This window comes from Microtus ochrogaster, chromosome 4, assembly GCF_000317375.1.
Source record: "Microtus ochrogaster isolate Prairie Vole_2 chromosome 4, MicOch1.0, whole genome shotgun sequence".
NCBI classification, from domain to species: domain Eukaryota; kingdom Metazoa; phylum Chordata; class Mammalia; order Rodentia; family Cricetidae; genus Microtus; species Microtus ochrogaster.
This window is the reverse complement of record NC_022011.1, coordinates 79,401,108-79,412,836: the sequence shown is the minus strand read 5'-3', so window position 1 is coordinate 79,412,836 and position 11,729 is coordinate 79,401,108.

Sequence of the window (11,729 nt, the reverse complement as noted above, 5' to 3'; positions counted from 1 at the left end):
ATAGTTCACAGCCCCAGAGAAGCTAGAACTCTCTTCCAGAAACAGATGGAAGCAGATGCAGAGATCCACAACTAATCACTGGACCAGACTCCAGGTGAGGAGAGGGACCAGCAACAATATCAACAAAGGGGTCAAGATCACAATGGGGAAACCCACAGAATCAACTGACCTGAATTAGTTGATGATCATCAACTTTGAAGTGACAACTGGAGAACCAGCATAGGACCGAACTAGGACCCCAAATAGAGGTGACGATGGTGTGGCTTGGACAGCATATGGGGCCACTGGCAGTGGGACCAGGATCTAACTCTGATGCATGCACTGACTTTGTGGAGCCCATTCTCTATGTAGAGATACCTCGGTCAGCCTAGCAAGGGGGTTAGCAGGGGAGGGCCTTGGTCCTGCCTCTATGAGGTAGTGGGACAGAATTAGTTGACTTCCCAGGGAAGGCGGTGGGGTGGGAATAAGGAGGAGGAATCTGAGGAGAGGAGGGAGAAGGAACTAGGATTGGTATATGGCTGTTCTACCAGAGGTCCTGAGTTCAATTCCCAGCAACTACATGGTGGATCCCACAACCATCTGTAATAAGATCTAGTGACCTCTTCTGTCATGAAGGCATACATGCAGGCAGAACATTGTACATAATAAATAAATCTTAAGAAAATTAGATAAATGAATAAATAAATAAATAAAGGAAAAGAAGGAAGAAAGAAAACCTCTCAAGAAGTGAGAACACATGGGATTGAAATTGATCTATCATCTAAACGGATGGAACTAGGAAAGACCGGACTGAGTGAGATGGCCCAGGTCCAGAAAGGCAAATTATGAAGCCTGTATCTCACCTAACATTGACATACCCAAGTCTTTGACGTGAGTATACAATCTGGACTAACCTCAGAAACCAGGAAAGCAAAAGGGGCCCACATCTGGGCTGGTAATGCTACCCCAAGAGCTATACTTTAGAAAATCTTACAAAAGCCCCCAACACTAGACATGAGATGCCCTCCTTTGAATTGTTGTTCAGGGTTGTCCAAGACACTCCCAGACATTGTAAACAAAATGTTATTGCCCTTTATTGACACCACCCCTTCTACTCCATGGGTGGAAGGTAAGTCCCTATTGCTGAAGACACAGGACCTAGAAGACTTGAGTTAGATCTGGCCTGAAGGCTTCCTTTCTGAGGATTAGCTTTTACAGGATCAGAGGTACCATATGGGCTTTCAGAGGAGGGAAACAGCCAATTGTTCTACCAATCTATGAAGCTTATGAACCGCAATGACCAGAATGGCAAGATAACCATAAGGATGCCATAGTGGCATACATACCTTGCAGTAAACAATATCTTCCCAATTGGACTGAAGACCTGGTCAACGGGATGGAGAGATGGCTCAGTGGTTGAGAGCACTGGCTGCTCTTCCAGAGGTCCTGAGTTCAATTCCAAGCAACAATATGGTGATTCCCAACCATCTGAGAGGGATTTGATACCTGCTTCTGGCATAAAGGGAAATGTGCAGATAGAGCACTCATACATAAAATTAATAAATTTTTTTTACAAAGACCTATTCAACAAGAGAGAAATCCTATCTGGCACTAGAAACCTAGTCAATTACCTGGGGCTAGTAAAGTCATAGATCTTGGAGGTGAGCATACAACCAACACTTTAGTAAATCAGCAAAAATCCCTAATTACATTTTAAACATGTATCCTTATTCCAATAGATAAGTATAGTTCTCACGCCTCATACAGTAAGATGGAGGCCATTATAGAAAACTGCAACTCATCAAGAGGCAGAATTGTGGAATCCAGTCCCAACTGATTCATCTACAATGCAGCTCCTGCCCCTAAGGGTCAGGCCTGATTGTGGAGGAGGAAGTGGGAAGATTGTAAGAGCCAGAGGAACAGGACACTTGTTGTGAGATAGTGTGTCCTAGAAACACCAGAGGCCATGAAGCCTCACCAAAACGTCTCCCTAAACAGGAGCTGAACAGGGACACACCAATAGACATGCTAAGGGGACAGGCTTACAGAGCCTCAGCCTTAGACAAAGAACGACAGGCAACTAAGGAATGCCGAGAACAGGAGCAGCTGTCTTCCCTGGGGAAGAACACAACAATTCATTTTCCAATGCCAAATAAGCCCTGAAAACATAGTGCAAACAGTATATGGGCTGAACCAGCTGTATTTGTGTATTTATGAATATACACAGTGAGCAGGGTATATTTATATATTTTCTAATACACACATCCATAATACATATACAGATAACACATATGTATATAACAACAATTAAAGAAAGAGAGATCACAAATTTGAGTGAAAGCAAGATGGGGGGGTACTTGGGAAGGGCTGGAGGGTGAGAAGGAAAGGGGGAAATGGTGTAATAGTGTTATAGTCTGAAAATGTATATTAAGAAAGAAGTCTGGGGGCTGGAGAGATGGCTCAGTGGTTAAGAGCATTGCCTGCTCTTCCAAAGGTCCTGAGTTCAATTCCCAGCAACCACATGGTGGCTCACAACCATCTGTAATGAGGTCTGGCGCCCTCTTCTGGCCTGCAGGCACATAAGCAGACAGAATATTGTATAATAAATAAATAAATATTTAAAAAAAATAAAAAAGAAAGAAAGAAGTCTGTCTAGCAAGGGAGATTGAAGGTGGAGACACGACAGCATTTCTCTCCTGTAAGAAACAGTGACTAGTGGCTAGAATCTTTGGGGAAAGCAACAGAAGTTCACTAATGTTTTCCTTTCTTCTTAACCATAGAGAGCACTTGCAGAAGATGGGACGTGACTGGCGACAGCACCAGACTTGGGGGAATGGAGTGGGAGAAGAGAGAAGCAGGGACATTTTACAGCAAAGCTCTCAAAAGGAAGTCGCTGAAGGGAACTCCCTAGCTTGTAGTGGAGCAAGGAGTCGTGGCCTGGACCGGTGCATCAGAGCTGGGTCAGAGGAGGTGGAGGAAGGGCCTGAGCAAAGCCATTGAGAAGCGGGAACTGATATCTGGTCATAGCTGGAAATCTGTCCAGGAAAGAACATTACACCCAGTGGGCAGGTGGCCTTCCTGTCATCTCATGCAGGAAAAAAAAAGTTGCCCTGGTTCTTCATCCGGCTCATTCATCTTCAAGGCCCCTGGGCACTGAGACCAGGAAGAGGGAGTGAGCGGGGAGCCGGGGTTTGGGGGTGGGGAGCTCTTTCTACCACAGCTGTGAGAGGAAGGAGGTCATCCGGACTAGAAAGAGGAGCCAGGAAAGAACAGAAGGAAAAGGCTGAGGTGGCCTTGGGATGAAGCCAGGAGGAAGGAAGTCATCAGTAGGGTTAGATTTAGCAGAAACAGAGAAAGTCTTCTAGAGCAAGAGACGTGTGTGTGTGTGTGTGTGTGTGTGTGTGTGTGTGCGTGTGTGTTTGTTGGAGAAGTGGAACCTTTGTGTAGTTACATGATTTGGAATGTTGTATGGGATTGGCAGAGAAAGATGTAATTCCCATTGCCTTCAATAATTAATAAACGACAACCTGATACATGCCCCTGTAAAGTGTCCATCTCTTGCCAAGTCCACTATAGGGAAAACAAGACAAAGTTGGCAGGCCACATTTTCTTGGATCACTCAAGTAATCCACGTACTTCTCTGCTTCCCAGATTGCCCAACCCAAACTCCCTGCACTCAGGGTGAATGCAAGCCAGACAGCACACTCTTCACATGCACCCAAATCATAATATGACTCACGAGGTCTGCATGATCAGCCTTCTGCCGGAACGAAAATGAGGGTATAGCCTCTCTAAGGTATGGTTGAGGAGAAGGCTTTTATTGTAGATATAAGAGAGAGAGAGAGAGAGAGAGAGAGAGAGAGAGAGAGAGAACAGCCAGAGGCATCTGGAAGCGTCCAGAGCAGGGAAAGAAAGCAGTAGACTAAACATGGTTGGTAGACTGAACCAGGCCAATGGGGGGGGGGGAGAGGGGACAGAGAGGGAGAGGAAGAGAGGAAGAGAAGAGAGAGGGGCAAGTAGACCAAGAGAGGAGAGAGCGAATGGCATCAAGAGAGCACAGGGCCAAAATGGCGAGGTTATGTAGGAAATCAGAAGCAGGGGGAGGGAATCAAAACTCATGGGCTGGAGAAGTTTAGGGAGGGGGTAGGGTGGGGAGAACTCAGAGGAGCCAGGATGCCAGCCTGGGACTCTGTAACAGGCACTTTCTGGGGGAGCCAAGAGGCCAGCATGTGCTCTGATGCGCTAATAGGCATCACAGACATTCGTTCTGGGGTTTCTGTTGGGTCTAACATTGCCCACCTCTCTACCCATGGGTCACAGCATCGTTTGCCTTTCTCACTATTTCCAGCCATGGTGGCCTTCTTCTAGTTGATTTGTCCGACAGCTTTCCCAGCCTTGGGCAGGCCATATAGGCTGTTTTCTCCTTTCCCTTCTTTCTTTCTCTTGGCCAAGGCCTTTGACACACCTTCCTCAGACTAGGGTTGTCTAAATCCTCAAGCTGCCAGGTCCCTTTGCTCAGCCCTGTCTCTGGAATATTTATGAATAGGTCTTCTCAGATTTTTAGTCACTCAAATGGTAGTTTCCATGACGGCTTATTATTTATTATTGGTCTTCCTTTGCACGGTAAGCTTCATGAGACTATACCCGCTTTGCTTATTATTCCTGTCTGCAGTGCCTACCCAAACGTCAGGCATTTCTTTGTTGGCCGATAGTCTTGGGTTAAAAAGGTATTCTCTGAATGAATAAATGAAAAGGAGCCAGGTTAGAGGGAATAGCTGTCCTAGTATGGTCTTCTTAGGGAGCAATGAACCGCCACTATTTCCAAGGCTGTGCATCCTGGCAGTTAGATCATCCCTCGTGTGTGTCGTGAACGTGGGTAGCCTCCCAGCATCTAGGCTCTGAGATGGGGGAATTGAAAACTGAGGTCAGTCAAGGATAAGGAGAGGTCTTTCTTAGGCTTAAGATGAATCAGGAATTTCCAGTAATGGAGAAGAGAAACTGAACCCGTTGGGCTGCTTAGCCACCTTTTAAGGCCGTGGATGAATAAGAGAAATTCATCAGAAATGTTAGGCTACAACGTGAGAACAAAGGACACAGGAATAAGATGCTCTCCAACAGTTTGGACAAAGGCTCAGCTGCAGGCCCTTGAAAGGGGGACAAACTTTTATTTTTAAAATTTTTTATTTTTGCATTTTTTTCCTTTTTTATTGAAAATAGATTCTTTTCTCATACAATATATCTGATTACATTCCCCCTCACCTCTCCCACTTCCTCCTTATATCCGCTCCTATCTGTGTACTCTCTTTCTGCCTCTCATTAGAAAATACTAGGCTTCTGGGTGGCAATAAGGCGCTGACCTTGAACTATTAAAGGCAGGTGTGAGGAACCACGGGAGCTGGCCAAAGTGTCTGCGACTGTCTCTCGAGCCAGCCACCATGTCTTTTTCTGGGTTGTTTTATTTTACTTTTCTTCTTCTCTTTTTCTTCTTTTCTTTTCAAAGAATGGGGATCAAAACACCAAAAACACACTTTGGTAAGTCAGATGTTTGTTTGAAATTTCAGACAGTGCGTTGAAGGGAATTAAGAATACTAAGTACTTCGCTGTCCTTTCTCCACAGCGACACATATGTACACATATAAATCCACACTCTCGCCCAGAGGATATTAGAGCATTGGATTTCCTTTTCCTGTGGAAATGCTTAGTACACCAGGATTTTAGAAGGTTAGAATATTTTTTTCAGGAGAATAGATGGTACTCAAAACGATGGCAGGTGGTCTCTTAACTCTTTCTGTATTTCGTTACTTAAAATTTTTTATGTTATCCAAGAACTGCAAGTAACATTTGAACCATGCTGCTATTGTACCTTAAAAAAAAAAACACAATGGTGACCAGTGTTTAATCTGTTAAAACACTCTCTTTGAAAAAAAAAAACAAAACAGTTTGAAAGTCTCTGATTAGCCTGAGTACTGTATAGGTCTTTGCTGAAACAGATAACGGGCCTCCCATTTTCTTTGGGAAATGCAGGTGTGGGTGTGATGTGTGTGTTCTGTTTGCACTGAAACAATGTACTTTTGTGACTCCTTTGTGCTTTTCCTGACTTATTTCAGAAGTTGTATAGTCTTTGAAGGGAAGTCTTTTCTGTTAATATATTTGCAGTTCATTAAACGATATGGAAAGTCCAAATCAATTACTTTGAAAGCAATTTATAGTCAAAGTGTTGAAGCTGTATAAAAGCTGTGCCATCCGCATCTGATCCTGAGTCACAGCGGCGGAGTGACGAAAGTCGGTGTCATGTTCTGCCAGAGCTGGGACAGTGTTTCTCTAGTTTTTACTTACACTCTTTTTAATAAATATAAATATATATACATATACATACATTAAAGTTCATACCCTTTTTAGTAGTATTTGGAATTTTAAAATAAATATTATGACAAAACAACAAAAAAGAAAATACTAGGCTTCTATGAGATAACAACCAAACATAACAAAAGATATAATAAGATTGAATATGAAAAAAAGCCAAAAACAAGCAAAACAAAACCAAAAACCCATAAACAATCACATCAAATTTGGACAAGGCAAACTGACAATGAAAAGAGCTCCAAGAGAAGGCGCAAGAATCAGAGACCCACCCATTCACACACCCAGGAATCACATAAAAACACTAAACCGGAAGCCATGGTACATACACAGAGGACCTGGTGCAGACCCATGCAGGCCCTGTGCCTGCTGCTTCAGTCTCTGTGAGGTAATATGAGCTTTGCTCGGTTGGTTTAGAGGGCCCTGTTCTTCTGTGTCCTCCATTCCCTCTGGGTCTTATAGTTCTTCTGCCTCCTCTTCTATGGGATTGCCTGAGCTCCGAGGGGAGGGATATGATGGAGACATCCCACTTACAGTGGAGTGTTCCAAGGTCTTTCTTTCGCTCTTTCTGCATGTCTGGTTGTGGGTCTCTGTATTTGTTTGAAAGGGGGACATTTTTAAGTAAATTCAGTGAGAATGTGAAGAAAGGGGGATACACTTCCTCAGAGGTGGAAGTTATAAGGAATTTAGGGATTTAAATACTTAAAGGTAAGAATTGAGAAAGAGCATTGGAAATAAGGTAGTTGTACAAACTTACCATATATACATACATAATAAATATGATATAGACATGGGTCTGATTACACATGGCTCAATAACATACAAATACTAAACTAAAATATTCAGTATTAGAGACAGTCTTCAAAGTGGCATACTTTTGCTTATGCTCCCAAAGATAAAAAGCCATATCTGCACCCCTGCATTTAACACAGCTTCTTTCACTATCAACTATTTGGAGCCACCAGGTGGACCAGAATTTTTTCTTTACGGGCTTGAGGTAGGTGTAGCGATCCCCGAGGGCTATACGAGATAACTTTACCTTGGAGGCATTGCCAAAGATTTAGCTCCTACTTTTAGCCCAAACTTAAGCTCATAATAATCACCATAGTCTTTTCAGTGAAGCTATGGGTAGCCATGACTTCAGCATGCTGACAACCCGAATGGCTGGCTGAGCCAGTATGATTGAGCCAAGCAATAAGAAAGAGATTCAGGAAACAGAGTGAGGAGGCAGAGATGCTCACTGCTTTAATAGTCGTCATGAATGAGTGTCATATCAGGAACTCACATAAGGGAGATGAAGGAAGTCAAAGATCATTGAAGTCATGAGTTATTGGTTTAGTGATTTGAGATGTGAACTGCTTTGTTCTTCCTTTTCTTGCATTCTTGTATCACCTTCTAAATTCCCTATGCTAAAATCTCCAGAATATATATAATTGCATACGTGTGTGTGCGTTTGTGTGTGTGTGTGTGATGTATGACACTATTCTTGAAGAGACATGAAAAAAACACCTGTCCTCATCCCAGATATGGAGCTAGCTACAGACCAAAGAAAGGATACAGCTGAAGTTGGTCTTAGTAGAATATTGAGTTTTATTGTGGTTCCTTACAGGAGTATGAGTGAGTGGCTACTTACAGAAGCACGAACAACTCAAAGTTGGTTATATCATCAAAATCCCACCCTAGTGTGGAAAATCTGGAAACCCAAATGCTGGAGACCTGGAGCTCAGTGCATAATTTGCAGGCAGCACAACAGGTCAGGGACGGTCATTTGCAGGAGGCTTAGCTCGTCTCTGCCTCTCTCAGGTAGCTCTACTTGTCTGAGAGTGTCTCTCAGCAGTTTTTGCTACTTATGTAAGCTTGGGGAGGGAGGAGTTTAGTGAATCTGGTCAACTTCAGGGACTTTCTGAAGCTTTCGAGTTGTTTACTTCCTGAGCTCAGCAAGCTTCCCTTCAAGGTAGAATATTTTATCTCTGAGAAAATCAGTGTGTGAGGGGTCTACCTCTACCACCTCTTTCTGCAAAGTATAAAATGTAGTGTCTGAAGCTTTCTGGGTATATAGGCATTAGAAGTTAGTGTATATGCAGAAGGGATATTCCAATGATAATGGCTTAAGTCACGAAGGTGATTGTTTTATATGCCATGAAACCTCACCATATTTGGGATCAGGGTTGGTTTAATGGGTTAATGCTACCATCAAGTCCCAGGTGTTTCTCTTCCCATCCACCCCACCCCGGCATCCTCAGCATGTAAATCTTCATCATTTGTGTATCATGTAATGGTCACCAGGTGGTTACTGTAGCCCTTGATAGATGTTGAAAACAGGAAAAAAAATGTAATCATGAAATAATTTCCCCTGTTAAAACTCCTAAAGGTGATCAGTAAAGATCTTCTGCACTGAACAAAACTGGGTCACATATCTGACTCTCCCACTGAAAACAGAAGAGGGATATAATAACCATGTCTAGTTTGTCTGGACCTGGGTCTTGTCCTGGAGCCAACTTCCTTGAATGCATGTTTGCCTTAAACTTCTATAAACTTGGAAGACATAAAACAGTGACTTTCAGGCAAGGTTCAGCCAAGTAATGGTAAAGTTCTCTAAGGAGCAACTTGACTTCGAGGATAGGGTGTGAAATTTCATAGAACATGATGCATGCTTCCCCTTGACACGTGTTCGTTTCTATACATACAACAGCTATGAAGAATGGAGAGGGTGGGAGGAAGAGGGAGAGCGGGAGGGCGATAGCACGGGGAGAAGTGGTATAGTAAACTGTCTTTAGTGTATATCCTTAAGTAAGCATGGCGGATGCTGAAATGAACTCCTGAGAGTGCAGGAAGTGGTCCTTGCATATCCAATAGCGCATCTTTGAGGCTATGTGAACTCTGGTGTGGGGTCTACAGGAATCCAGAGAGGTTCTCGCCAGCTCTCCCAGAGTGGATGCAAGTTATATCTGGCTTCCAATCTCTTAATTGTTTTTTTCCTGTCTTCGTTTGAAGGTTGGTGCTTAAGACAGGGTCTGCATAGCCAGCTCCTAAAATTTTAGTTTGGTTTGCTTTCAGGACAGGGTCTTGCTTCTACTTCCGGAGTGCTGGGATTACAGAAGCACACACCACACCTGTTGGTTAGGGACTTTCAGTGATTATTTCAACTGTGACTCTTCAATTATGTGGTTTCAAAGGGTTAGGGTTAGCAGTGAATTAGTGAATTGGGTCTAGGTAACTCACTGCTTGTCTGACTTTTTTTTTTTAACTTGACAATTTTTTTTTCTAAGACTTATCTGGAATGAGGAACTCTCAACGAGGAATTGCCTCCATCCTAAGGGACGGCAGGCAAGCCTGTAGGGCATTTTCTTGATTAATGACTGACGTGGGAGGACACGGCTCACTGCGAGCAATGCCGCCTCTGGACTGGTGGAAAGCAGGCTGAGCACGTCAGTAAGCAGCACCCCTCCATGGCCTCTGCATCAGCTTCTGCCTCCAGGTTCCTGCCTTGCTTGACTTGCTTGACTTCCTGCTCTGACTCCCCACAGTGATGAACTGTGATCTCGGAGTAACATGATGAAATAGACCCTTTCCTTTCTCAAGCTCCCTATGGCCATGGCCTTTATCAGAACAATAGGAAGCAAAACTAAGAGGCCCGCCAAACACTCCAGCTAGCACCCCAATCTACCACTGACACCGTAAGTGCCATCAGGTCTGCTGGATCCTATGGTCCAGAGGCACAGCAGCCTGGACTTGTTGGCCTTTCCATTAGGAACCAGACCTTGTTAGACTATCTGGACCACGTCCTTAGCCAGCCTAGTAAATCCCCTTTTATTATCATATATTCATTCTATCAGATTGGGTCCATAAGAGAACCCTGCTTAGTACTGCTGCGGTAGTATTTCACAGGCCAAGGTTCTGGTTCTTTTTTTTTTAATTTTTTATTTATTTATTAAAGATTTCCGTCTCTTCCCTGCCACCGCCTCCCATTTCCCTCCCCCTCCCCCAATCAAGTCCCCCTCCCTCCTCAACCTGAAGAGCAATCAGGGTTCCCTGCCCTGTGGGAAGTCCAAGGAACCCCCACCTCCATCCAGGTCTAGCAAGTTGAGCATCCAAACTGCCTAGGCTCCCACAAAGCCAGTACGTGCAGTAGGATCAGAAACCCATTGCCACTGTTCTTGAGTTCTCAGTAGTCCTCATTGTCCGCTATGTTCAGAGAGTCCGGTTTTATCCCAGGCTTTCTCAGACCCAGGCCAGCTGGCCTTGGTGAGTTCCCAATAGAACATCCCCACTGTCTCAGTGTGTGGGTGCACCCCCTGCGGTCCTGAGTTCCTTGCCCGTGCTCTCTCTCCCTCCGTTCCTGATTTGGACCTTGAGAATTATGTCCGGTGCTCCATTGTGGGTCTCTGTCTCTGTCTCCTTTCATCGCCTGATGAAGGTTAATATTCAGGAGGATGCCTATATGTTTTTCTTTGTGTTCTCCTTATTTAGCTTCTCTAGGATCACTAATTGTAGGCTCAATGTCCTTTGTTTATGGCTAGAAACCAAATATGAGTGAGTACATCCCATGCTCCTCTTTTTGGGTCTGGCTTACCTCACTCAGGATAGTGTTTTCTATTTCCATCCATTTGCATGCAAAATTCAAGAAGCCCTTGTTTTTTACTGCTGAGTAGTACTCTAATATGTATATATTCCAAGGTTCTGTTTCTTAAGGTGTCACCCAGCATTAATAAATAAGGGTTGAGAGACTCAATGCAGCCATTTGAAACTCAATAATAAAAACAATGTGCCTGTCTTGTTTTCACTATACATGTGGTGGAAAGTTTAACGAAAGATAGATGCAGAGTTCAGGAGTTTATTCGGTTGTTTTTCAAGACGCGTAGGACAGGTATGGCAAAACTGTTTCCAGTTCCCAGTCTACATTGTGTGAAGTATGAAGCACCTTGCTCTGAGCTAGGGAGTAGTAGTAGATACCACCCACGCCAAATTTATAATCACTTGGCACACACCTCCATGACCCGGGCTTGCCTGTAAACAGGCACCAGTGAAGAATCATTTCCAAGACGGCTGCATCACCAGGAGGGAGGTGTGGATAAAACTCAGACATGAAACCCATCAGCCAAGGCCTTAGGCAGGCTGGTTCCCCTCCAGGGACAAAAGAATCCACGAAACAGTAGTAATGACTGAACACCATGGGTACAATACTAACTAGTGACTTCTTTTAGTCCATAGCAGATTTCTCCCTGATTTTCTCATTTATTTGACTTATTCCTCTCTGTTGTAAAATTTCTGGTGTTACCTGACATCATCTTTAATGGTGCGTCAGGGAAAGAGAAAGAAAAAAACAAGAATGATTATAGTCAAGGTTTATATATATATATGTGTGTATCTATAGATAAAGATATAGATAT